The following is a 27,683-nucleotide window of genomic DNA, read 5'->3' as shown; positions in this document are numbered from 1 at the left end:
AGGAGATCTACCTTCTGTCTGCATTTCCTCCTTCACTGCTTCACAATGGACTAGCCTTCACCACACCCATCTTCATCCACACTTCTTCCAGCATGGGAGAAACCCTGACCCCTTCTCCACATCCACTGGACATAGTGAGCTAGTCCCCACCACTTCTTCTCATCTCTCATAGCGATTCCCTGCTCCCATCATCTTACCTCCAGCCAAAGCTGAGAATGGGGAGAATTTGTGTCGTATTTGTCCTAAGCAAGAGCGTGGTTTTTCTGGACAGTTTATCCCATCATTTTCTGTTCCCCGTGGAAATGAGCTGCCATCTGGAAGTGTTTTACCACAGCAAATAAACAAAGCAACTGGGAGAAAAACAAGCACCCAACAACCTGGGCACGGACAAGCCCAGCATTAAAACAGCCCTCCCTGCTGTACTGATTTGAATTGTTAATAATTCAACTACTATAGTTACTTGTCAGGAGAAGAGAAAGGAAGGAAGGAAAAACAAACCCCTTAACAATGAACTCTCATGTTCAGCAGAACATAAAGTGAGGATGGAGGAGAGGAAGAGAGAAGGGAAACAACTGAAAACAGGTTTCAGAGTAGCAGCCGTGTTAGTCTGTATTCGCAAAAAGAAAAGGAGGACTTGTGGCACCTTAGAGACTAACCAATTTATTTGAGCATAAGCTTTCATGAGCTACGGCTCACTTCATCGGACGCAATGGATGACCATTTCCTTTTCAAATATTTATTTTCAAGTCCACCTCAGCATGCTGCTCATTGATATAGAGATTTCCTCTCTGACAGCTCACAAGCCCCTGCTGCAAGTACACATGCTACTGGCTTGTCTTGGTAGGGCTGGAGTCTGCTGGGACTCTCTGATTTCCTAGCAGCAGGAGTCAAGAAGCTAGGAAGGTTTTTTGTTCTTCAGTTTGCACACACCACCCCACTTCCCCTGCCCCCAGTATCTTCCTCTAACACCTGAGCCAAGAACGGTTTCCTGTCTTTCAATGGATATCCTGTCCTTTATCTCCTTGTCCAGTCAACCAACTAGGAGTTTATTACAGTGCCCATCACCATGTATCTGAGGCGTAACTTCTTCCCCACACAGCGAGCACCCATCTGGGAAGGCAGGATGCACTGCCATGTTAACCCATGAAGCAGACGGAAACTCAGACCCAGGAACTGGGCTCAGTGTCTCTAAGTCACCGGGCTTGTTGCTGTAACCCCTCAGGATGTGACATCTTCAGCTCTTGTGCAGATAAGGAGAGCCGGACTTGGTCAGTCCTTGTCCAGTCTGGACAGCTCTAGGCAAAGCTCCAGTGGGCAGTGGTGCATTTGTCTGAGTCAGTACTGAAGCAGTACCCTGGCACACTATTAGAGGGCGTTGTGTTGCTGGAAGTGGTTTATAAGTGGTGCAGCTGAGATCCTGAGCACCGACAGCTGGGTGTCAGATGGTCAGACCCAGTTCTTAATCCAGCAACCGCATTCTGCCTCCCTGAGCTGCCCTTGTCCTTCCACCTGCAGCGGGTAATCTCCCTTATGTCCTGACCTAAAGCAGCGTGCACACCTGCCTCTTCCTCCCAACCAGTCATGATTCAAGAAGAAAGGCTGCAGAAATGCAGCACACGTGGAACTCAGAGACAACATGAGGGCTGGGGGGGAACTGCCATTGGCGTCTCAATGCTGTAAAGGCAGTTCCTTTCCCACCCTGGCTGCAGCCCGCTCCATTCTATTGGCCTCAAGAAACGTCTTCTGCTAGCAGGGCTGTGAGCTGCTTGTAGTCTGTATCTGGCTGCACGGCCTGTCTCAGCAGCTGTGAAGGAAGGGAGGGCATCGATGCAGCCCACGGGCCTGGTGCTGGGAGCAGGTGGAGGAAGAAATATCACAGCCACGTTCCAAATGGGAGCTTAAAACACCAGCAGCAGCAACAACAAAAAAACCTCCTGCGGAATTCATGCCAGCCAGTTAATTTCTTTGCAAAACTGTATACAGTGTGGAAACTCCTGGGGCCTGATTAACCATCCAGAAATTATATCTGTACGCAGCTCCAGCAAAACGATCATGGCACCGAGGCCTGCAGGGCCTATATAAACCCTCTCCAAGGTGGGCTTAACCCCTGGGGGACAAAGGGCTCTTAAAGATGCTAACGGTTGACCGTGTCCAGTAATCAATGACTCCCCATCTCTCTTTTTTGCAGGCAGAAGAAAAAACCTGAGTGAATCCAACTGAGCAGCAGTAGACCATTCCCTCCTCAGCCTTGTAAGATTCAACCCCCGGCAGACCACATATGGATGCTAAAGAGCTGTATTAACAGGCTTATCCCAGGCCTGGGGTTGGGCAGGTGGAGCCACCCTGAGGTGATTGGAGAGAGAGAGCAAGCCCTATCGCATTGTAAACACTCGAACAGCTCTGCCTTAGCTAGGCAGCGTCCACCTGGGGATACATTACACACTCACACTCAGTATCAGATCCACTGTCAATCCCAAAACACAGTCCTGATGCCTATTCATTGCAGATTATCAGAAACCTTGATTATCCAATGGCCCAATTATGTTCAGATAATCAAGATGGCACTGTATGTACACACACACACACACTTACATATTCTGTACTGACATATCCATGCACAACACACATGCCTATGCATAACAATGCAGTTTTGTTGTAGCCGTGTGGGTCCTAGGATATCAGAGAGACAAGGCGGGGGAGGTAACATCTGTTATTGAACCAACTGCTGTTGGTGAGAGAGACAAGCTTTCATACTGGCTCTTCTTCAGTTAATGGGCCACTTCACCTTGAATTGTCCCTTAGAATTAGATTATGTGCTAACTACTTATGGTCAACTATCTGTTCAATCTTCTATTTAGCTGTGACACTCTCTCAGTACCTTTCCCAGACCTGAGGAATGTTTGTCTCTGTCGCCAACAGAAGATATTGGCTATGGCTACACTTGAGACCTTACAGCGGTGCAGCTGTGCCGCTGTAACCTCTCTGATGTAGCCTCTCTAAGCTGATGGGAGAGAGCTCTCCTGCTGGTTTAACTACTCCAGCTCTCCTGCCGTCTGCTGACATAGTGCTTACGTTGGTGTAATGTATGTCACTCAGGGGGGTTATTCACACCCCTGAGCAACATAAGTTATGCCAACATAAGCTGTAGTGTAGACATAGCCTCATTTCACCCACCGTGTCTCTGTAATATGCTTAACACCTCAGATACACACCTACATTACCACACATCTATCCTGCAGGTATATACACTCACTCGACTCACTAAAATCCCCCGCCTGCCATACAACCCCTTACTATCATGCATAGACTCACATGGCCAGGCTAGGAAAAATCCTGTTATCCAGAAACCCAGAAGAGCTGAAAGCCTGGTCTAGTCAAATGAGATAATTCCTGCCGGCTGCCCATACTAACCTGCATTAACAAGCCTGCATTCATTGACAGACCAGCTCACTCATCTGGAACTGATCTCCCACCTCCTTTGTCTTGTAAATGTCCTCCAAACAGAAGAAATTACCTGCTCAATCCCTCCTCCTGCCCAGCTCAGTTAGTTCCACCCTTTCTGCTCTTTGGACAAAAGCAGGAGTGTCAGACTTTTCCCCAAATGGGGCCCGGGGCATGGCTATCATGAGGTGGCGGCAAAGCATGGCCAAGGCAAAGGGGGAATTTTCACATTCAGCTCAGGTTGGTCTCCCAGGAGAGTTGATGTCCCCAGGTATTTCATGCCCGGGTCAGATCACCAGTAGGGAGCAATCAAGCAAACATCCCAACAATACAGGGCCATTAGATGCAAACTCCAAACCAAAGGTTGGCTCCAAAACTACAGCTAATGAAACAGCAAAAGGAGTATTTCATTGTGAGACAACTACATCTGAGATCCATCCAGGTCATCTCCATTAGCCCCACTCAGAGAAATGCAGCCCCCACGACCCCTCTCCGCTACCCCCATTCACACACCACACTGAACTGCCTCAGAATTATATATTCATTCATTAAGAATTCCTCTCTCCACTCATCCTCCCTCCCTCACGCCCTCATCTCTCATCCCCACCCCCAGTCTCACTCCCACACGCTTGCACACAGTCATTCATAAAGAACCTCACACACGCCCTTTCTCCCCCAGTTGCACCCCCCCATCCTCACCAGCACATGCCTGCAGACACACAGCTTCCTCTCCTCTGCTCAGCTGGAGAAATATCGATTGCTTTCCCCCCTGTAATATTTCGCTTGACTGAGCAGATTTAGAATCAAGGAGTCAGACTCTGCCTAGGGACCAAAACACATATTTAATTCCACGGTTTAAGGAGCCCTGGAGCCGGTTATTCTTATTTTAAAATGCCAGTGCAGTGAAAGTAAGCTGACATTTGGGGGGGTGGGAGAGAAGGGAGATGGCAAGGGCTGAGGAGTGTGCTCGTCAGCTTGGTGGTGTTAGCACCAGCCTGTGGTGAAATGAGTTTGCCAGCCTCATGCCGGCTGTGCATTGGCAGCCTACAGTCTGACATGCTAGTCAGCTGCACAGCATTAGTTGAGCAAACAACTGGGCCTGGTGCTGAGCCTGAACTGAAGACAAGTGATTTGTCTTCATGCTTTTTCTTATGGGGGGGAAAAAAGGAGGGGGAAAGAGGGAGGGGAGGTGTGAAATTATCTAATGAGACCTGTCAGCTATACTGAGGACTTATTAAATATTTGTGGTGCGGAACTGCCTAGGAGCCCCAGCTAGTAGAGCAGGACCCCATTGTGCTAGGTGCTGTACAAACTGCGTACAGTTCAATTAATATCCTCTAAGTAGTTTGCAGTGGTGTTGTAGCCGGGCTGGTCCCAGGATATGAGTGAGACCAGGTAGGTGAGGGAACGTCTTTTGTTGGCCCAACTTCTGGTGGTGGAAGGGATAAGAACTCTCCCTCAGGTCTGGGGAAGGTAACCAGAGGGTCTGAGTGAAATACCAGGTGGGACAGATTGTTAAGCACGAGAGGTGCACACATGTTGTAGGAGACCACTTAAAATTAAGTAGGCAATTAACACCTCTAAATTTGCTCGGCAAAAGAGGGTTAGTAGGGTGTGCTACACATTGTTGTAATGAGCCATAAAACCATCATCTCCGTTAAGTCCATGGTTTTTAGTGACCAGCAGAGTTATGAATTTAAGTTCCAGGCTCACATGGACACTAAAAACCATAGACTTAACAGAGACACTGGTTTTATGGCCCATTACAACAATTTGTACCGCTGCTGTCTGCTAACCCTTAATTGCCCTCTTCATTTTAAGAGGCCTCCTAGAGCACGTGTGAACTCCTCATGCTTAACAATCTGCCCCACCTTATATTTAGCTCTAACACTCTGGCTACCTTCCCCAGACCTGAAGAAGAGCTCCAGGAAGCTCAAAAGCTTGTCCCTTCCACCAACAGAAGTTGGGCCAATAAAAGGTATTATCTCACCTATGCCCACTGTGTCTCTCTCTCTTCTAAGCAGCACAGACACATAGGCAGATCCAGCCAGCCCAACCGGAAAATATGTAACCAAACAACATCCTCCAGCTCCATAGCCTATGTCCTTAAGCAACAAGTCACAGTTATGTGGAGATTTTTACAGCCAGGCTGTTATGACGCCAAACAAGAGAGGGTCAGAGTGGGAAAGCTAGCAGAGTGTCCAATGCCTAGCAAAATGGGCCCTCGATCTAGGTCGGTCCCTAGGCACTGCTGTCATAAACCCGATTTATACCAGCCTGAAACATAGCACTGCAAATCGCTCCCAGTGCTATACTTTCACTTATATTGGCATTGCAACCTGGGAAGATCCCATCCATATTCCTCACCAGGTCTTTGGAAGAATTCATGAAGAGGAAGCCCCCCCTAGTAACCAATCCCAAGTGTTGCACTGGGTCCAGTGGATGCTGGGGCGGCTTGAATTTGAATAAATATGACATTGTTCTACCACAAGGGCTCAGAACCCTGCGGTATCAGCTCTGGAGGCGGATGTGTTTGGGACCATTACTGGAGATTCTGCAGCGCTTTATTCATAAGGGTGATGCGGAGTTTAGCCAATGCTGTGCAAACATCTTTTGGCAAAGAGCCTCCTATCAAGTCCCAGCTGTTTGATTCGATGAGATCCCAGCAACTTGGGATCCAACAGACATGGTGTCAACTTTAAAGAGGAAGGAAAAACAAGCAGCGGGCCTCCAGCTTGTCTCCGGAGGTGGCTAAAGCAGCTGTGGTCGGATCAAACGCCCAGCCTACTTTGCCTCTCTGAGGTGACTCCTTCACACAGCGAGCAAGGAGCATGCTGAGCCTGCTAACTGGAGCAGGCAGCGCCTGGCACTTGGGAGCCGGCAGCCGCTTGGAGAAAGGCTCTGGCAGGTGAAAACAGACGCCACTGGGCCAGCTGCCTGGGGCTGGCAGGAAATTAAAGAGGGGAAGGAAAGGCTACTTGTTTCCTAGCAGTGGGAGCTCTGGTAATACATGCGATTCAACATTTACATGTCCCTTCTCACAGGCAGCACATGGAAAAGCCATTCTATCACCCACCCACACTCCTGCCCCTCAGCCATGCCAGCTGCAGGACACTTAGCTCTGCTGAAGGTGGGGTGCTGGGAAAGGGGGGGTGTTTACAGGGTGGAGATTTCCTCCTAAAGAGAAGGAAGCCAAACCTGGGATGTACTTCAGCCCGTGTCAACGTAAAGGATGAGGGGGAGGGGTAAGATGTGATTCTCTGGGGGCTCCCACATCTCCACAGAGCTCTCAGCACACAACAACCTGGGCTCTTCTCTAGAGCATGAGTCTAGAGCATGCTCAGTAAACCTCATCCCGTCTCTGGTGGGCTAACACCCCCTTTAACTTGCAGCCCCCTGCAGCTGGCTGAACTAGCATGACCCTTCCTGCAGGGTGGTAATTGGGGGTCCCTGCCCAGATTGTTTCCAGTCACACAGCCATCCCCAGCAGCTCCATTTCATGTCCTCAGAGGAACAGGCAAGCAGAGCCGCTCTTTACGGCCTCTAAATAATAAAGATGAAGATATCAGACACCAGGCACTTCAAGGGCACTGGTACTCCTTGCTCCTCAGAGGGAGGGCGTGTGTGTGTGTGTCTCTCCACTAAAGCAGAAAGAGCACAGTAGCAATATAATCTTATGAGGCAACGAAGATGATAATTATAGTGTCCTTAGAAAAACAGCAGAGTAACAGCAGAGGGATGCACAGTGCACAGGATGGAGTGAGGGATGCATCAGGGCCCAGGCTGGGCTGTAGGCTCTGGGGAAGTGCCATGGAGCAGAAGCTGGCTTAGGAGGATGTAGCTGGATGTGAGCCAGGCAATGAGATGCAGCAAGCTGGGGGCTACGGTGTCTTACAGGTGGCGGCAAACTGTGGGCTGTGACGTTGTTCGAGGTGTCGGCGGCATGGCAAACAGGCATCCCATGCCAGTAGAGGCCGCAGTAAGCCGTCAGTGTGGTGGTCAGCATGGGGGTCATAGTGTATCGGCACAGGTAAGATGCAGGGGACCAGGATGCAGATGGGGGTGATAGGGCTACAGTTGGGGTGTTACGAGGCATAGTCAGTCAATGGGCCTGGTTCAAAGATCACTGAAGCCAATAGAAAGACTCCCACTAACTTCAGTAGGCTTTGGTCAGGCCCAGAAAATGCAAAGCGGCGATTCTTTAGAGACAGGCCCAAACCAGAACCTGAGATCCAAACATCCTCAGAGTCCATTTCAGCCGGTCTCTGACACCTCCTCATGGATGTCCAGCAGTCACCTCAACATGGCTGAAACAGAGCTCTTCTCTTCTCTCCCAAGCCTTCTCCCTCCTCCCACCTGTCACTCAGGCCTGTCACCTGGGTGTCAACTTGGGCCTCTCTCTGGGCCCCACATCCAGTCTGTGTCTAAATCTTGCCGATGCTTTCTGCATCACATCTCTAAGATACGGCCTTCCCTACCCAGCTCAAACTCTCCTCCAGGCTCTCATCCTCTCATGTCTTGATTCCTGCCACATCCTTCTCTCTGGCCCTGACCAGTGCTATCTTGCCCCACTCATCTCCACTCAGAACACTGCTGCAAAGGCCATTCTCCTAGCTTGTCACTTTGACTAGGTCACCTCTCTCTTTGCATCCTTCCTTGGGCTGCCTCTTCTCTACTGTATCCAACACTTCACTTTCGAGGTCCTTCAGTCAACCCCCACCTCACCTACTACCTCTTATTCACTAGGGAGATCACAACACTCACCTCGGATTGGCCCGCGATGCCGGCCTCCATCCAGCCCTGTTGTGCTTTCTCCCATACTGCCCCTGACATGGGGGGGGGGGGGGCACTCCTTGTAAACATCTGCAGAACTAACGCATTCCCCTTCTTCAAACCCCTCCTTAAAACTCTCCTTTCTGGGATGCCTACAAAACACTTGACAATCATTCTGCCACTGACGTGCAGAAACCACGCCTTGGTATGCTGTCCGATACTGCCTCATTGTTTCCTTGTAGTCCCCCGTACAGTTGTCTGTCTCCAGGCCTCTGGGGCAAGGTCAGTTTTTTTGTTCGGTGTTTGTACAACACCTAGCACACTGGGGTTCTGGTCCATTACTAGGCTGTATGGTAATATGCAATAATAATACTAAAACTGATCCAAACGTATTGCTGTGGGTTAGGCTGGGCTGAAGTGAGAGTTAAAAAGTTCGGTTACTGCCTGACCTAAGCATTTTAGGACAGTGCTAATTTTGGAGCATTTGTCCAGTGACCTACACTCAACCTCTGCAGAACAGAGGGGGGATGAAGAGGGGGAATTAAGGAGGCCAGAGAGCAGCGAGTGGTATTTAGTGATGTACCTAGTTTGCTTTCACGAGCACAGATGGGAGCTCACTTCTGGGCTAACCATTCATGCACTCTTTGTGTTCTGCGGCAGAAGAGGATGCCTGTAGGGAAGATTTTCAAAGGCACTAATGGGATCTGAATCCCTAACTGCCCTTTGTGTCTTCGGAAACGTCCCCGTTTGAATATGTTGCCACCATAACATTCACCAGGAGAGGAAAAGGTCAAGGAAACTTGCGTCTGAGAAAATCCAAAGAGGTTTATGAAATGTTGATTCAGACCACATATAGCCACGCCTCTGGCTTGTAACTGGAGTGTTGGGTTTTCCAAGTGGACACATAGAGGCTGGAACTAGGGGTGCTGCTGCACCCTCTGGCATAGGCGCTGACTCTGTGAGTACTCCGGGGCTGCAGCACCCATGGAGAAAAATTGGTGGGTGCGCTGCATCCACCGGCAGCTTCCCGCCCCGTCCCGCCCCCCACTCCAGCTCACCTCTGCTTCGCCTCCTCCGGGAGCACACCGCGTGCCCGCTTTTTCCCCCTAGCTCCCAGCACTTGTGCCATGAAACAGCTGTTTTGCGCGGCGGGGAGGAGGGGGAATGCAGCATGCTCAGGAAAGAGGCGGGGCCCGGGTGGGGATTTGGGGAGAGCTCCAAAAGGGGCAGGGAGGGGGTGGAGTTGGGGCGGGGACTTTGGGAGGAAGGGGTTGAAATAGGGGCGGGGCAGGGAAAGGGTGGAGTCAGGGCGGGGCCAGGGGCGGGGGGGTGCGAGCACCCACCGGCACCCGGGAAAGTTGGCGCCTATGCCCTCTGGCTTGAAGTGGCTTCCATCAGATACAGGGCTTACAGTTTGGTTCAGTGGCTCTCAGCACCCCCCACTGTACAAATTGTTCCCACACCCCTGAGTGGAGGCATCGCTACAAGGGTACGGTCACATGCTGTAGAGGACAAGGCTTGCTGTAGATTAGACTGAGAGAGGGGTGGAGGTCATGATGAAGTGGAAGGAGCAGACAGCTGTGGTAGAGAGCATGGTAAGATCTGGATAGAATGCAATTAGACATGTTCCGGGGCACGCCACAGGGCAAGCTAGGTGTGATGAAGACAGTGTGGTACGTTGCGGTTTAGGCTCCAGTTAGATGTGGCCCAAGCCTTGCTAAGTTGTGGTTTAAAGCACAGATGTGCAGTCCATGAGAAGATGCATGTTAGGGGGAAGGTATGAATCATATTGAAGCAAGCTGTGGGTTTGGGGGCCAGCTCCAGTAAGTTGTGGTCCTGGCTTAGGACAGTTGTGGTGCAGAGAGATGCAGCACACACCACAGCAACCTGTGCATTAGCTGGATGTGGTCAGACATGACATGAGCCATTCTGAGTTGCGGCGTTGTATTTTCACTGAAGCAGGCAGGCAGGAGAATTAAAATGGATCCCTCATTTAAGCTCACTCGCAAATTTTAACAGCTCTTGACATCTTTCCTCACCTCAACTCCCCCTAGTGTTGGCAACTGTGTAGTGCACAAGTCACAACACTGGGATGGCAGGTTAACATGAGTCCAAAGCAAAATGTGGAGGAGAACAAAGGTAGCCATAATATCAGCAGTAGGATCAGAGCTTAATTTGTAATGACAGAGGTGCTGGGGCTCAAGCAATTTTTTTACATTTATAACCGATGCGGCCAGCCCAGAGGTACTGGACCTATGGACTGCCAAATCTAGAGGTGCCGGGGCTCAGCGCTGGCACAAATTAAGCACTGAGTAGGACGCCGTGGGCCCTGGTGCAGTCAGATGTGGCACCAACCAGCAATTCAAAGCGGAGTCAGAGAACGTACAGAACATGCCATGCTAGGCTGTGAAAGGTGATTCACAGTGACTGTGGGCTAAGATGCAGTCAGAGGGGAAGGGCCTTTAGTAAGGGGTGAATCCATGGATACCTGTATGGGGGAGTTAGTGATATGGCAGCAGCGATGGGAAAGTGTGGCTTGAGTCAGGTTCTGAATGGGACCATCCTTGGGAATATGGGCGTAAGAATTCTGCAGGATATAAACTCTGCTATTATGTGTCTTTATTGCCCATCAGACCGATTCATTCCTTCTCCCTTGTCACCCCTCGTGATTGGAAGAAGCACCCTGTAAAAATCCACCAGGCATTACATTAGCCTCTGGAATCTCACCTCTGCCATGACAGTGGCTCGGCAGCTGGTGAAGTGACTGCTGCTTTTTAGACTAATCATAATCCCCTCACCATTACCGTGCGGCTCCCTTGCCTGTTGGTTGTTTCTCATCACATACTTGGGCTGCAAGCTCTCTGGGGCAGGGACCGTCTTTTAATTCTAGCGCAATGGGGTCCTTGATTGGGGCTTCTGGAATTGCAGCTAGCAATGATATAGAACCACATGGAGGTTCGCCTTTAGTTCAGCATGGAAGAGACCATGCTGCACTGTGCAGTTAGAGCCCAGGCTGTGAGAAATTGTGCGGCAGGCTGGTGTTTGTGTGTTAGACACGGTAGTGAGATGCAGGCTGGATGCAGTTAGGCAATGGCTGTGCTACGCTGCAGGTTAGCTACTTTTCAAAACATGCCAGGGTACAGGGCAAAGTCGCAGTCAGAGACAGCTGAGGCAAGGCGTGAATGAAGATGCTACTGGGTTTGGTGACTGCTTTGCTACCGTATGGGTTAGGATGCTCTTCAGTTCGGTACCGACACAGTAAGGTGCTGGCCCGAGAGTATTTTAGCGTGGTAGCAGCCAGGGAAAGATATGACATGTTGAGAGAGGATGGATTGGTACAGCGCAGGGAAAACTACAGAGTGCAGTTAGAGGTGTAAAGACTGCAGGCCCAGACAGGGCTCTCCGTGCAGCAGTGGAGGAGAGGTTTCATGCAGCATGGGCTTGGGGCATAGCAGGCAGCTGGATATGGTAGATGGATGCTGTGAGAAGCTGTGGATTCGGGGGGATGCATTGTAGAATGGCGTTAACTCTTTGCTTGCTGGGATAGAGTCTTCCTTGGCTCCCAGAAATTAATAAAATGACAAAGGGTGGACTAGCTCCGTATCAGTAGCACAACTATTCATGGTGCCAAAGCCTCAGGAGAGCTGCCAGGCCTCCTGAAGCCAGTGGGAGAGGCCCCCTTAATCGTGATGGTGGTGGCACTGGCTCCTAAGCGAAGAAACGCGGCAGTTACCCACACTGTTGGAGACAACCAAGATCTCTCCTGATCTCACACACAACTGAATCCAAGGAAGCTTTATTGGCATGACAAGCTCTGCAAGTGCTGGCAAAGTGTAAGAAAGAGATAAGAGCCCTAAGATATTACTCACTGCAGACAACGTTATGCAATGTGTCTGTGGTGTGATCCCCTGCATCCGTTCCTGCCACTGTTGCCCATTACACACACATACATACACACCACACGCACACCCATCTACATTGTTAGTGGAGTTGGAGGGGTTTCATTGCCTGGCAGCAAGCTCCAGCTGAAATCTCAGCCAAGATCCAGCGCTAATCCTCATGCTATTATCTCCTTGCATCTCGAATAACTAAAACATGCTCCTACAACAAGCAGATCAGGCCTGACCTTGGCAGGTGCCACTGCTGGAAGAGAGGGGACGGGTCCAGCACAGACAATCCCGAGGGAAGAAAAGCTGCTTTCCTCTGCGTGATGCAGGGAGTCTGAGCAAAGAACAAAGGCCCCTATCTTTCTGTGAAGCCCTCCGCCCTGATTTATCAATCCCATGAAGGGAGGGAGAAGAAGAGGATGTAGCAGAGACTCTACAGCCCTCTGAGATGAGAGAGGGTGACAACAGTTGTGGTATCAAACCCCATCAAAGCCTGCTGCTATGCAGCAGCTGCCAGCTCCCTTGATTAACCCAGATCAGAGGTGGGGACTGACAAGGCCCTACAGGAATAATTCAGCATTGGGAGTTCGTAACCAGAGCTGTCTGTCGTTGTCTGACTGACAACAAATATATTTAAAGATGGTAAAACATTCAAACCAAAATGACGGCATTTCCACACATCAGGGAACTGCAGATGTGCCAGTTATTACAAGAGCACTATGCACGGGGTGTGTGGTTACAGTTACACACACCCCATGGTGCAACACCACAGCAGAGGGTGTGCAGTTACAGTCTCTAATACACATGTGGACATGTGCGCACACACACACACACAGGGAGAACAGTTACAGCCCCTCACACATCCCTCAGTATAACACCACACACACAGTCACACACATGCACGCACACATACGCACGGTATGTAGGTACAGCCACGCACACACGGTGTGCAGTTACAGTCTCTCACACCCCCCTCAGTATAACAAGACACCACAGGGTATGTACGTGGAGGTACAGTCACACACACAGGGTGTGCAGTTACAGTCTTAGACTCAGAATTTAAGCCAGAAGGGACAATCATGATCATCTAGTCCAGGGATTCTCAAACTTCATTGCACTGCCACCCCCTTCTGACAACAAAAATTACTATACGATCCCAGGAGTGTGGACCAAAGCCTGAGCCCGCCCAAGCCCCGCCACCCTGGGGGAGGGGCCAAAGCAAAGCCAGAGCCCCACTGCCCTGGTCAGGGCGGCCAAAGCCAAAGCCCAAGGGCTTCAGCCTGTAACCTGAGACCTTCTACCCCAGCTGAAGCCCTTGGGCATTGGCTGAGCGGTGGGGCTCGGGCTTCAGCTTTGGCCCCGGGCCCTAGCAAGTCTAACCCAGCCCTGGTGATCTCATTAAAAAGGGATGGTGACTCACTTTGGGGTCCCGACCCACAGTTTGAGAACCGCTGATCTAGTCTGACCTCCAGCACATTGCAGTTCACAGAACCTCACTCAGCTCCTCCTCTAATAGACCCCTAACCTCTGGCTGAGTTACTGAAGTCCTCAAATCACAATTTGCAGACTTCAAGTTATAGAGAATCCACCATATACACTTGTTTAAACCTGCAAGTGACCCATGCCCCATGCTGCAGAGGAAGGTGAAACCCCCCAGGGGGTCTCTGCCAATCTGACCTGGGGGAAAATTCATTCCCAACCCCAAATATGGTGATCAGTTAGACCCTGAGCCACTGTTCCCTCTAAGCTGTGCACGTGTGCACGCACACAAAGATCCTAAACACCACGCGCACAAAAAATAAAATACTACATCGGAGCCAGGCGTAAAATATCCTTTATGGGCGACTTTTGACATTGTTTGCCCACCATCTATCAACACAGCCAGATTCTACTAGCGGGAGGGGAGCTGAGGGGGGGAAGGAGGGCAATGAATCGTACCCCTCCCTGCCAGCATTTCAAACATGGAACGTTGATCATGTTGGGGGTGTTGGAATCCACACATCTCCATTTTCCTGTGTTTTTTTTCCGCAGATGCATGGACGTGATCAGAGCTATGCACAAACTTCTGGTATCCTGATCTGAATGATCTCCCGTTTGCCCTTTTGTCGAGTCATGCTGTTAAGCGCATTGAAATAGTAGCCATATAATAAAAGTATTCATTTTAAATAAACCAATCTGGTAAAAAATCAATCCCAAAATGTCACTGTCTAGAGGTCTAAAGCGTAAAAGAACACCGACTTCATTTAAATCTGGATGAGACTATAGAGACGGTTACACCACAGTCACATAGTGTAATGCTTGTTAAACTTTGTGAAATATTTACAAATGATGAGGACAACGGCGTGGTTTGTGTATATTGTTGAGATGCCAGAGCTTTGGGAGAGTTTTCAACAGGAAGAATGTGGAACGATGTATGGACATTGGATTTCTTAAAGTGTCATCTGTCAGATCCCTATGTTCAAAATACAAAGACTTTCTTTCTGAAGAGATTGTTATAGTCAGTCAGTACAATGACTTCAAGTTTGCAGTAGCCGAAAGAATCAAAAACCAATTGGTTTTAAGTTTCCAAGATATGGTGACATTTGCTCACCAGAACGAACAGTTTCAGGATCTTGTAAAGCTGATGGATATTGGAGGAACATTCCTAGCATCAAGTGCAGACTGTGAGCGTGGCTTTAGCTTAATGAACTCACTAAAAAACAAACTACGGAATCGTTTACAAGTAGATCATTTGGACATGCTGGTGTGTATTAAGAGTTACCAGCTGGATGGAGGACTGATAGATCTGGACAGAGTTTATATTGAATGGGCAAATGAAAAAGATTGCAGGGAAAAACAGTAAGGTTAGTTTAGCAGTCTTTGACATTTTGACCAATAAGGAAATTAAAATGCATTTATAATTACAGTACATATCTTATTCTTGGCTGATAATCATTTATTGATATTTTTAAGGAAAATTTTAAATTTAAAACACAAACTCTTGTTTTTCTTTTCTTACGTATGATGTCTCTATCTGAAAACCCATATAAATTGACACAATGGCATACTTATTAAATTGTCTTTATTATATGTTTATCAAAATCTTTTCGGACATGTGTATAGAATGAAAGGTGAAAGTGGAAACCAATGTGCAGAAGCCTATGGACTGATAATGATCATGATTAATATGTGCTTGATATATGCTCGCGATTGTCCTATAAAAAAGATCATAAAGTGTATTGCTTAAAACTAACTTCTGCTCCATGAAGAATGGTTAAATGTCCTTTTTCTAAGTATTTAAAAATGACATTTATAAAATAACATGGTGTAAAACTATTATTATCACCAATTGCAAAGTAAAACTTTTTAAATGTATAAGCATTTTACTCACTTGGGAGGATTTGCCTCATGGCGCACAAATTTGAACTCTGCTTCAGAAATTCGCACAGAAGAATTTTTTTGTGCACACGGCCTGTCAAAAATTAGAGGGAACATTGCCCTGAGCATGTTGACAAAACCCACCAGCCAGACACCTGGGAAAGAATTCTCTGTAGTAACTCAGATCCCTGCCCATCTAGCATTCCATCGCTGGTCATTGGGTCATTCCATCACTGGTCATTCCATCACTGCGACTACCAGTCGCAGATCAGCTATACACCACTGTATGTAGGTCTGTCGTACCATCACCTCCCTAACATATCAAGCTCAGTCTGGAAGCCAGTTCGGTTTTTTGCCCCCACAGCTCCCCTTGGGAGGCTGTTTCAGAACATCACTCCTCTGATGGTTAGAAACCTTTCTCTAATTTCAAGACTAAACTTGTTGATAGCCAGTTTATATCCATTTGTTCTTGTGTCCACATTGGCACTCAACTTAAATAACTCCTCTCCCTTCCTGGTATTTATCCCTCTGATGTATTTATAGACAGATTTATATTCATATCTCCCCTCAGCCTTCTTGTGGCTAGGGCTAAACAAGCCAAGCTCCATTTCCTCCTGCTCCCAGATCCACTTCCCCATGTCTCCCCCTTCTCCTGATTTGTCTCTACATTCCCCCTGCTATTTCCAGTGCTTCTCCCACCCCATTTCCCAGGGTCCCCACCTCTCCCACTCCTTTTTCCACCTCTGTCTCCTACTCATTTTCCCGGGCCCCCATCTCCTTGGTGTTCTGTGCCTTAACAGTAAATTTCCCAGCTCAACACCTCACCCCATTGGGTATGGTACCCCCAGCACCCAGGAGGTGGCAAGCACGCTGCTGCATTACATGCCAGAGCCACAAGGTTCACAGGGGCATTCGATTTTCTTCTCATTCACAGGCTCAGCAGCTGGGTGAGCGAGTCCTACAAGCCACCACCCCACATGCAGCAGCCCCAAGCAGCTGCAATCTGAAGGGCATGCCAGATGGGAGAGGAGGCAGCCAGCCTGCTGATGAGAGCTGGAGATTTCACTATCAAGGGGCCTTTCCCAATGGTTTGAGCACTGCCGCCAGAGGAGATGGCTGGACAAGAGGTAGATTCAGGAGGCTAAGGCTGCTTACGACTGGCTCAGGCACAGGGTTCGTACCCCGGAGACCCTCACGTGCAGTACCCTGAAGGCACCCTCCACAACAGACACCGCCGGCACGCCCAGCCCTGGGGAAACCATGGTTTGGGACTTCCCCTGAGCAAGCAGAACTATCCCCTTCTGCTGACCACACGAGCCGAGCCCAAAGTCTTAGAGAAAAGCCCAGGCTGGTGCATTGTTCCCAGTTCCATGGGTAAAGAAGCAGGTTTACAGATTCAGAGCCAAACAGCGAGGCTGGACCAGGGTTCTGCCCTCACAAAGATACTCCAGGGGGCAGATCCTCAGCTGTCCTCAATGGGGCAATGTCAGTTTACACCAGCTGAGGATTTGTCCCAATATGTGTGCTCCTGGGTTCCCCTCCCATCACCCCAACTATACTGCAGAGCTCAAATGGGTCTTTGGAGACAAAAGACCTAATGAGGGGACCTGTGACTTTCTAAGTCCATAGAACCAAAGTACCTTCCTTGGCCTTACAGTGCTTCATGGATGAGGCTAACGCCACTGAAGAAGCAAGACATCCAACACATACTCTACACGCGTGTGTGTTCAAAGACCCATATGCAGGCACACGTGCAAATGGGACACGCAGAGTCATGCACCTATGCTAATATGCACCTGCATCAAACTCAGGTGCTGCACATACATACACAGGTATGGACATGTATACAACCCCACATACCTGTGTCCACATACACCCACCCATTTCCACAAACATGCACACATGCTCACAGCTGTACGTTCACTGGGGCTCCACCCTGCTCCCCAAATCCTCCCAGAGAGACAGAAGAGAAAATAAATAACCCTAATGAAATCATTTTAAAAGAACAAAGAGCAAAGACAGAGTTTGGGTGCATAAAAACGGTATTTAGAAAATGCAGCAATTCGCCAAATTGTTAAACTAATACAAAAGTGTTAAATAAAGTTTCCTGAATGTCAGATTGACACATTTGGTTATGAAAGGGCTGATCCTGAAAGAAAATTATTCTCTTGTGCACACTTCCCTGCTCCAGGGCTCGTATTTAAATGCTGTTTGCTGGATGTTGCCCGTTGGGGTCCCTTTGATCCAGGTGACTTGTGTATGCGATGTAAATCTCCTCTCTGCCCCGCTGTTCTGCCTGTCCCCAGAGTCTTCTACATGGGTTCCCTTTGGCAAAGGTGAGAGCTATTACTTCAGTTGTTGTTTAAAGGGTGGGAGTTCCTTAGGCTGGCATTTGGATGCACAGTGAATGGGAGTTGTGCTTCCAACCCCCCTAAATGCTTAGCCAGTGTGTCCAACCCCTACCCTGGGACTGCACTGAAAGCCAGGACATTCACCAGTAACATACAGTGCCATAGTGCCTGAGGATTGCAGGACATAGAACATGGCATGTAACATCAAGGACTGATCTCACCCTGGTACAGTGGGAAGATTGTTTATCTCATAGAGCTGGGCAGGGAATTTCTCATCAGCACTCTCTTCTGGTCTATCTACTTTCATTATTTATATGGCCCGCATTATCCCAGTATCAGAACACCTTAAACATTAATGAACACCCCTGGAGGCAGGGGAGCAGCATTATCCCTATTTTACAGACAGGAACTGAGTCAGAAATTAAGTGACTCACCCAAGGTCACACAGGAAGATTGAGGCAGAACTGGGAAATGAACTCGGACTCCAAGTATAATGCCTTAGCTATAAGACCAACCTTCCTTTAGCTTCCAGGGGATCTTTCCAGTGATGAGAGGTAGGTTTGTTCTAAGTACAGAACCGTTCCAATCCAGTGACAGTCTTCTCATGACATTTCACACAAACATCTGCGTGATTTTGTGCCCCTCAAATCCAATCTCATCTGTGAAATTAAATCAAATGGCTGTTTTGTATCAGAAACATGCCAGAAGATGAATTCCCACCTTCACCTCTGGCTGGGCAAGAGCCTCCTCTTCCACTGGGAAAGGGGCTTCATGGGGAAGCACATAACTTGTGAAACGTGCCTTATTAGTGAGCTCCTAATGAAATGGGAAAACCTCCCATTCAGGTGACTTTGCCTCTCGCTGCAAACCTTCCATGTGTCTCTGTGGCTGGGTCAGTCCGGTTCTTTGGGAAAGTTCCCAACACATGAGAAAGGGCCAGCTTAACTCTTAAACTCAACTTGATGTAACAGGCAGGAAGCAGCAATCCAGCTACAGAGGCAAAGCATATTTCCCAGGCCCGATGTAGGCAGAAGACGTTATCTCACGCCTGCAAGGTCACAGGGAAAATCACACTTTTTTTTTTTTTTTGCTATAAAATTCAGGCCAAACCCAGGAATTTAACCAATAGGATCCCAGCAAGCACAAGAACTAAGGTACCATGTGTCAGATGATTGGCTGAGTTGCCTCTAATGTCGCTATCTCACCACTGACAAGATGTTCATAACAGTCCTGAAATTCCGTTGTAAGCTTCAAAGCTATCTCACTCCCACCCTCCCATGTTTCTCTCCTCTGTTTCTTCCAACAAAGCAGCCTCATACACAAACAAACATGCAGGGGAGCATAAAGGAGTTTTTCCTCTAGGATTTCAATACAACCATATTGTCCTCATTCACATATTCAGCTATATCATTCAGAGATCAAAAATCTAACACAGTAGTACCATGACCGAGACCATGCAAAAACACCACAATGAGCTAGTGACTAAAACCTCCCTTTCCTTCTTATACTCGCTAATTGAATGGATCCAGGCATTTTTAATTTCCCCATCACCATTGTATCTAGGCATCATGAACTCTTTGGCAATGTGTACAGCCCAGTTATGCCTGTAGTATTTGCTCTCTTTTTCACCCCTACCTCCATACATATAAGCCCCGTTTATTATACAAAGGTTTTTATTAAATAGCACCAATGACATGACAACCTTATTCCCTTGGGCTGTGCTCTCATCCGACCACCTTAGCCAAGCAGAGTTGGGCCTAGTCAGTACTTGGATGGGAAGCCACCAAAATCTTAGCAGCTGCCAGAAGTGGTGTGGGAGTTTCAACAGGTGATACCTTTCCTTCCAAATCAATGGTGCTGGAAACCTGATTCTTCTCTCAGGGGTGTAAATCAGGAGTGACTCCAGTAGAGATCAGTGTAATGTTATGAGAAGACAACTAGGGATACTTAGTTTGGGGCAAGGAGTAAAATCAAGATGGGTATTAAAGATTCCCATCTTTCTGGAAGATGCAAAGGTATTTTGCAAAGGTGTCAGACCCACCGTCCCAGTGCCCTCCTGGTTTGGGTTTGAGTTGCGCCAGTCTGCCTATGCAAATTTCTCCTGCACTTTCAGTGGGATACAGTAGCCTTCTGCACTGTGGTGTACTGGACTGTTGACAGTGAAATAGAAGCTGCTGACATGTTCCACCCCAGAGGTGGCTGCATTTCAGTGGCCTGTAACGCAATTTGGGCATGGAAACATGAGGCTGTGGTGGTAGAAAGCGCTCACTCCATAGGCTGGAAATGCAGCATTGGGCGTTGCTGACTGGAGGGCACATTCCAAACCCAAACGGCAACAGTTGACACTCATCCAAACTGAAGGTGAGAGAATCCCAGCTCCTGAGCTCAACTCACGTCCTCCCCGCACTCCCCCCCCCGGCTCTCCTCTAACTACAGCCTGTTGAGGGGCCTTTCTTCAGCTTACCTCTCACCTGGTGGAGACTTCCCACTGCTGAGCTGCAGCAATCAGTCTCCCTGGGGCTCCGATGCACCCCAGGTCCGTCTTCAAAGGAGACAATGTAGCAGCTCACAGAAAGGACCCTGGGGTGCAGCAAAGCCCACCCCCACCATGGCATTGACATTTTGGATATCTAAAACCTTCCCCTTCCTTTCTAAAACCTCTGTGTGTGTGTGTCTGTTTGCGAGAGAGACAGAGAGGGTATGAAGATAACACTTGATGCAAAGCTCTCTGGAATCACTGGGAGCCTTTTGGTTGCCAACCCTCCAGGATTGTCCTGGAGTCTCCAAGAATTAAAGATGAATCTTTAATTAAAGACTATGTCACGTGATGAAACCTCCAGGAATACATCCAACCCAGATCAGCAACCCTACTTTCCACTGACTCCTGAGGGCTTTGTACAAAGCTTTTCATGCTCACATAAGTGAGGGAAGAATTGCTCGGCTTGGGCCAGGCATAATACAAGCAGGTATTGTGCAATCTGCCAACCCCGCTGCAGCATGGCCATTGTGCCTTCATCCCGGCCTGGAGTGCCCCTTGCTATTCTCCTTCCAGGGCTCTGTGAAGCACAGACCGTAGCTCCTGCTGAATTGCATGGTGGTTATTATTTTTGTGTATGCACAAAATTGAGGCCCCATTCTATATGTGCTCCATGCTTGGAACCATCACTGCCTTCAGCAGGCAGAGCGGCTGGGCTGCTTAGCACTGCCCTCACCCGGAGCAGCCACTTCCTTGGCCCCAAGAGAGAAGGGCCAAATCCCTGAGCCCAGAAGATCTGCTGGAATTCTGACAGAAGTTTGTTTCCCTGGCTTGCTACAGAAATGCACTCGGGCTGGAGTCATGGGGTTTAGCACGTTTGTTGTATAATATATGAACTTGTACCAGTTTTATAAGCCCCTCCTGACTCAAATCACATTGTAATTCTAAACAGCCCTAAACTCATTTAAATCCTAATAAAAACACTGCCCTGCATTTGCATTCGCTGCTCGCTGGTCCCTGTGGCTGCCGTGACAGCGGTTCCTGTGGAATTGATAATGCTTGGGACTTTGTGTACCGGAAACCATCTTTCAAACCCGAGGTAGGGATCTGAATTTAATGGAGCGACACAAAAATAGATGCAGGAAACGGGCCCCCAGACCAATTTGGGATGATGCACAGAGCAGTCAGGAGCAAATAGAGAAACAACCAGGAGAGCCAACTTCTTCCAAGCCCTCCCCCCATTCCCTAATGGATTACCTTTCTCCCCTCTATGGCCATACGGAAGGGGGCGCAGGACTGGCTCCCTTGCTTCTGCAGCCTGGGTGCTCTGTATTGTTCACTCCAAGTGCAAAGTGAGTTTATTTTAGAGAGCACAGAAAGGATTTTTTATAAAGAGGCCAGAGATCGAGGAAGGGAGAAGCACAGCAAACATTTTTCACCACGGGCTGGTTGGAAGCTGAAATGGAGTGGAAGCTGTGGGAAACCCTGATTACTCAGTTTTGGCTATTCCCTCAGAATCACCCCACACCATCTCCTCTGAAACTCCCAGCTTACCCCACAAACCTGACAATGGTTGGGCTCACGCCTGGGCTGCTATCACCTATGTACATTTCTTCTCTGAGTCAAACTAGTAGTGACATCATAACACAGTCATTTGCATCACATTGTTGCAAGACTCTTGCTGCACTGTGGCAGGCAATCACGTGGCTTCACAGGCTTATGCTGATGCAGGTCCCTGCAGAGAACTGCTGATGCTTCCACAGCCATGAAAATTTTGCTTGCAGCGTATGATACAGCCCTCTCAAAATCAGGAGACGGGCTAGCTGGAGAGGCAGGCTAGAATAGGGTTCTCTGCTCATTGCTGAGGCACCCCTCATGGCTGTATTTGGGGAAGCAACTCTTGTCTGATCTAGCACTCGCTTCCATCATTCGCTCACACGGTGGCCTGTGTCTCTCTTCAACTTGGGATGCTCCCTCTCTTCGCAACTCAGCCCTCACCATATACTTCCCCCTTCCTGGGGTACCAAAGTCCCTCCAGATCAGCTATCCTTTTGGTGTGTCCTACAATCCTGTGCCACTTCCCAGGGACTGGTAGGGGAACCCAACTCACCTGGTACTGCAGGTTCCAGCCCAGGGACCCTACAATCAGCAGCCCAGGTCTACATAATCTCTAACCTCACCACTCATTCCCTGGGCTGCTTCCTATTCTACTCCCACAGGCTTTTTCTCCATGCTTCTGGGTAAACCCTTCCATCAGGGCCCGAGAGCAACTGCTGACTTCCCTACTGCACCGCCCCTCTGCTGCAAACTTCCTGGATTTATCCCTTAGCCAGCATCTCCCCCATCTTTATCAGCAACTAGTCACTTTCAATCAAGCCCACTCTCCACCAGGGGCAGACTCTGAGGTTAATTGGCTCTAGCTGTGCCACCTTAACCCTTTCAGGGCTGGTGTGGGGCAAACACCCCATCACAGGAATTAAGTGCAGGACTGGGAGCTGGAGGTGACTTCTATTCCTGGCTCTGGTACTGATGCCCTATGTAGCCCTGGGCAAATCACTTAACCTCTCTGTGTCTCTGTTCCCCCTCTTTAAAATGGGGGTCCGATGAAGTGAGCTGTAGCTCACGAAAGCTTATGCGCTAAATGTGTTAGTCTCTAAGGTGCCACAAATACTCCTGCTTTTTTTGCGGATACAGACTAACACGGCTGCTACTCGGAAACCTGAAAAATAATCATTGTACTCATCTCAGACAAGGGCTGGGAGGGTATTGTTAATGCCTGTACAGCCTCTTATTTGGTACATGTTAAATGCCGTAATGATGGGACGGAATCAAAACAACCCTTGACAGCTGGAGAAAGTTGGCACAAAGTCTTATCTCTACACTAGAACAACCCAAAACCCTGAATCCAAACACCCTTGAACTTAGGGAAAATTTGCATCCGGCTGTGAACTTTGAGGCTGGGGCCCTTCTCTGTCATCACAGCTGGACAGAGCTTCCAGGTTTGCCTGCTTGGAGGTTTCATTACAAACTCCAAAATCACCCAACTTGGTGCTTTGGGCTGAGGTTTGGGGGTGGTTCAAAATTAAATCTCAGAAGCAAAACTCTAGGGATAGAATGAGCTGAAATCACAGCTCTCGTGGCTACCCTACAGCACCTGGACTCGGGAGTGGCAATCCCCTGACAAGAGCAGCTCACAGCACCCTGATGCTAAATGCAGCATCAGGACAGTAGCACGGAGCCATGACATGAACAGCCAGGTAGCAACACCATGAAACGCTTGGGCACTCAGGGCCTGACTTCTGAAAGTACTCAGTACCCAGCAGCTCCCGCTGAGAACAGCAGAGACTTCTTCCTCTTGGACCCCCTGAGAACAATGGGGAGCCCTTCTCCCCCAGGAGAACAAAGGAAGCTTCTGAGTTCTGAGCCCCTTTGAAATCAGGTCCCTTCACTGAGGAGTCAAAATGGGAGCAGAGCTCTTTGGAAACCCTGGCTCTGACTGCAGATGCTGAGCCCTCCTGGATTTCTGGCCTTCAGCCCTTCTGTGCCCGGGTTCCCATAACAGCCTTGTCTCCGCCAGCTATAGGAGCTGCAATCCCAGCTACAGCCCACAGCAATGCAGCACCCATTGGGCCAAATCCCCGCCCCCCACGATGTCACCCCCTTAGGAGCCCAAGGCTGCACTTGGCCTGTGGCGTCGCCCCTCACACCATAGCACTGTGTTCTATACCCCCTAAAGCCGGCCTGCACTGTACCTCGAGATTTGCGGGTTCTCACTTCAAAGGCTCCTGCTGGCCAAGGGAGATGACAGCCACAGCCAGCGCTAACAGGATGAAGCCGCCGTGGTCCCTTTCTCCAGGTCTCTTTGGTACCCATGTGTTTACTGCAGACAGCAGCCCAAGGAAGGAGCAGTGGGCATGGGCCTTCCTCTCCCCACCTGTTCCTGGGCACTGTCAGCACACATGGCTCCCCATGAGCCCCTCTGTCTTCAGCTTCTCTTAACAAGCAGCTGTCAGCTCGGATTTAGTTGTTCGAGGGAAGCAGAGAGCAAGAGAAGTCTCCACAGACTGCTCCAGCCTCTCCGAATTCCCCCAGCTACAACTTCTTACCAAGCTAGCGCTCGCTCCCTCCTTGGCTCTCCCTTCCCCGCCTTGCTGGCTTCTTCGCCCCCTCTCCTGAGTCTATTTCTCTTTCCCTCAGCCATTGTTCCTCTGCTGGGTGCACAGTCTCTCCCCCTGGCGTGGATTTTGCAGTCAAGACTCATGCAGCTCATCTCCCATCCCTGTCTCCTTTCCATCCTCCCCTCCCTCTAGTCTCCCTCTCCCCCTTTGTCTGCCCGCATCCTTCTCTCCCCCCACCACCAAAGCTGTGTGTGTCTGTATTGTCTGAGATGACACTAAAAAGCTCCCATGAAACAATGAGATTATGAGCTATGCCTTCATGGCGATAGAATTACTAATTATTACTGAGATAAATGGGAATATCAATGATAAAAGTCAATATTATTGTCTTCTTTGTTCCTGTTTGTTTTATTTGTAGATGAAAAGAACACTCTGCCTGTCTCCCCAGGATGTGGCTGTGAGCTGGAACAGTTCCTATTGGCAGGAGCACGCAGAGCCAGGCTGGGATAAGAAATCATATTACACACATGCTTGCAAAGGGCTCTTTAAATCAACTGCTCTACCAAACACCATTGTCTTTGATTAATTCATAAAATGCCAGCCACCTCCTTTCCCCCACTCCAGCACACGGAGGGGGGCAGGCTGAATCATGGGATGTGCTGTGGTACTGAAAAGGCTCCCTGATTTGGGTGTTTAACTCTCCCTGCCTTCCTCAGAAAGGCAATGCTGTGGCTAGACCCAGAGGCTGCGAGTCAGAGGACTGGGGGTCTATTCCAATGACTCACTGTGTGACCCTGGGGCGGTCCCTCAAAGCATGGTTGTGGTCAGTAAAGTGACTGTAAAGACAGCACTTTCTCATTCAGCATTCTGCTCCCTTCATGTCACAGTTGCTGAATTTAGTGACAAAAGTAGTTGTTTCTATTCCAATTGGCCCTGTGGCACCAGTACAGCTAAGAAAGAGTGAACTCAATTCTAATTCTGGCTCCCTTAGCACCAAGGGAATAGCTCCAACAGAAGACCATTTCCCCTGGGGCTTACACAGTGGCTCATCTCAGTGGTGTCCTACCTATCCTTCTCACCCACCTCTGGTGGCAGGGGTGCTGATGCTTGAGGCAGACAACTCTGAATCTGGAGTGAGTCTGCAGTGTTGTCAGCCTGAAAACCCAGCCTTGTACCTGTAGAGTGAGCAATGAATGGGAACCCCTCAGATGCCATTTCTAGCAGCATGTTTCAGTGGAGACAGGACCCTCATATTTCCAGGCCCATCTACACTAACTTAGCATGACTCCTTCCCACGCTTTCGGGTATTGGTGTTATGACGGGACTGCTCTCTACCATGGTGACAGCACCACTGCAATCAAACCCCACACTCCTACCCATGGCAGAGACTCATGCTAACACTTCCTTGTTACTCTTCTAGATCTGGCCTCCTCTGCCTCAGCTTCCCCTCACCTATCACACACAGATAATGACAGCTACCCACTTCTGCCAAGTGCTTTGAGAGCCTCGGCTGAAAAGTGCTCTAGAAATACACAGCACTGACTGAGGTGACATCTGGAGGCGTGGCCTGCCATTTCAGGGGCTGCCATTCTGTTTGAGGGGGTAGGAATGCAGGGAGCACACCATCACAGCCGTGGCCCTAAAGCTATTAACAGTGCACCCAGGAACACAGGGGATCTGCAAGCAGTTGGTCTCCAATTAAATGTCAAGTGTTTCCTCATAGTAAAAACAGCCCTTGGTTCTTAGTAATGTAAGCTCTGTGTCCTGCACATCTCCCCTCTGTGCGTCCCCATCATACACACTGTGCTACACAACTGGACAATGCCAATGCAGACCCTAGTGCACTCGTGGGATGGGATCCCCATCACCAGTGCACTACCAGTGCAGATCCTAGTGCACTCAGATGGTAAAATATCCTTTGCACAGCTAGACTCCCTCCCCCTCCAGCCACACCACAATCCAGATTCCCAGAAACCGTGGAGCGTGTTGGCACCAACTCCTCCCCTCCCCATTTACATTATTTTAATATGGTAACTTCTCTCCTAACTGGTACAACTCTTCCCCCCCCACACAGCTCCTCTCTGTGTTAACAAGGACAAATGTTTCTGCTGCCTCTCTCCAAATGCAATGAAATCCAGAGAATTGGAAAAAGCCTTGCAGGAGTAATTATGCCAGTTTTTAAAAAAAGGAGCAGCATGTCCTGAATATTTCATGGAAGGTAATTTTTTAAAAGCTTTTTTAAAATCCTTTTTTCCCCTTTGTGCATGTCAGGGTGTAATTAACCATAAAGTATCAGAGCGTAAACCAAAAGGACTAAACTGCAGCGCAGCCCTGTCTCGCACACTCCCTTTTCCACTCTGGATTTTCCCCTCGTTTAACACTAATGTGACATTCTGAGCTGCGTATACAAGATACCATCTCCCGTTCAGAGTCGGGAAGTCGCTGTCCGATGGTTGGAAAAAACTCCAGCGGCTTCTAGTCTATTTTTAACCCACATTCCCCTTCGTCATGGATGCCTGAGATTTAACGTCTCCCACCACACCAACCTGCTGGGGAAGAGCAGTGCAGGTGCCGCACGGTTTGGGGCACCGGTGGCGGGCACTGGGAGCCTGCGAGTCCTTTAGCTGTCTGGGCTGGGAGAGGGAATAAGAGGGGTTAAGGTGGGTTTTTGCAAAATCTTCTCCTCCTTTCTCCTGTCCCTCTCTCCCTCAACCTTCTCCTCTCTCCAGCCGTTGCCCCTGCATGCCCCCCTCCACCAGTGCAGGGAGCAGCGGATGGACAGGCAGCACAGACCCTGTCCCTCAGGGCGTTGGGGGAGCAGTGGAAGGAGAAGGGAGAAGCTGCTCCCCTTTGAGACCTGGCTGCAGCAGCTCTGTGGGCAGCTGTCCATGTGCAGAGCAGTCAGTGGCATGACAGGATGGCTGGATATGCCCCCCGAAACTAGCTCCAAAGCAAGATGCCTGGCAAAACAGAGGAAGGGGGGCCTAAGAGGTTTGCCCCTCCTTTTACTTTGCATCAATTGCACTGTTCTCTGGCAGTCTCTCTGCTGGATCCTGACCTCGAGTGCTCTGGGGTTTTCCATGCAGAGCAGGGTACTGAGCCCGAGGGTGTAGGGGGACCAGCAGAGAGGATGTAGGAGATGCAGGGCTCTGATTTCCAACTCCACCTCTGGAGAGGGGCAAGTGATCATGTCCTTTAGACAGAGGAGCTGCTGCTCAGGGCCAAAGAGAGGTGCAGGCTGCTCAGTGAGCAAGGGGAGAAGTGTGACAGGCTGGGGGAG

At 49.4% G+C, this 27,683-nt stretch overlaps 1 protein-coding gene across 6 annotated transcripts in view; it reads right to left on the bottom strand.

The window, feature by feature from the left end:
• The window catches only part of LINGO1 (leucine rich repeat and Ig domain containing 1), a 467,775-nt gene that overhangs the window by 120,773 nt on the left and 319,319 nt on the right, over positions 1-27,683 (bottom strand). The window contains exon 6 of one of the 6 annotated variants that reach the window (XR_007358812.2): positions 18,448-18,468. The exons of the other annotated variants lie outside the window; for them this stretch is intronic. The gene's annotated coding sequence lies outside the window, so the exon portion shown is untranslated. Of the gene's footprint in view, positions 1-18,447; positions 18,469-27,683 lie in introns of those variants that run through there. 6 annotated transcript variants of the gene reach the window in all.

Source organism: Caretta caretta, chromosome 10, assembly GCF_965140235.1.
Source record: "Caretta caretta isolate rCarCar2 chromosome 10, rCarCar1.hap1, whole genome shotgun sequence".
NCBI lineage: Eukaryota > Metazoa > Chordata > Testudines > Cheloniidae > Caretta > Caretta caretta.
The sequence above is the reverse complement of the archived record's forward strand: the minus strand, read 5'-3'. Positions and strand labels throughout refer to the sequence as shown.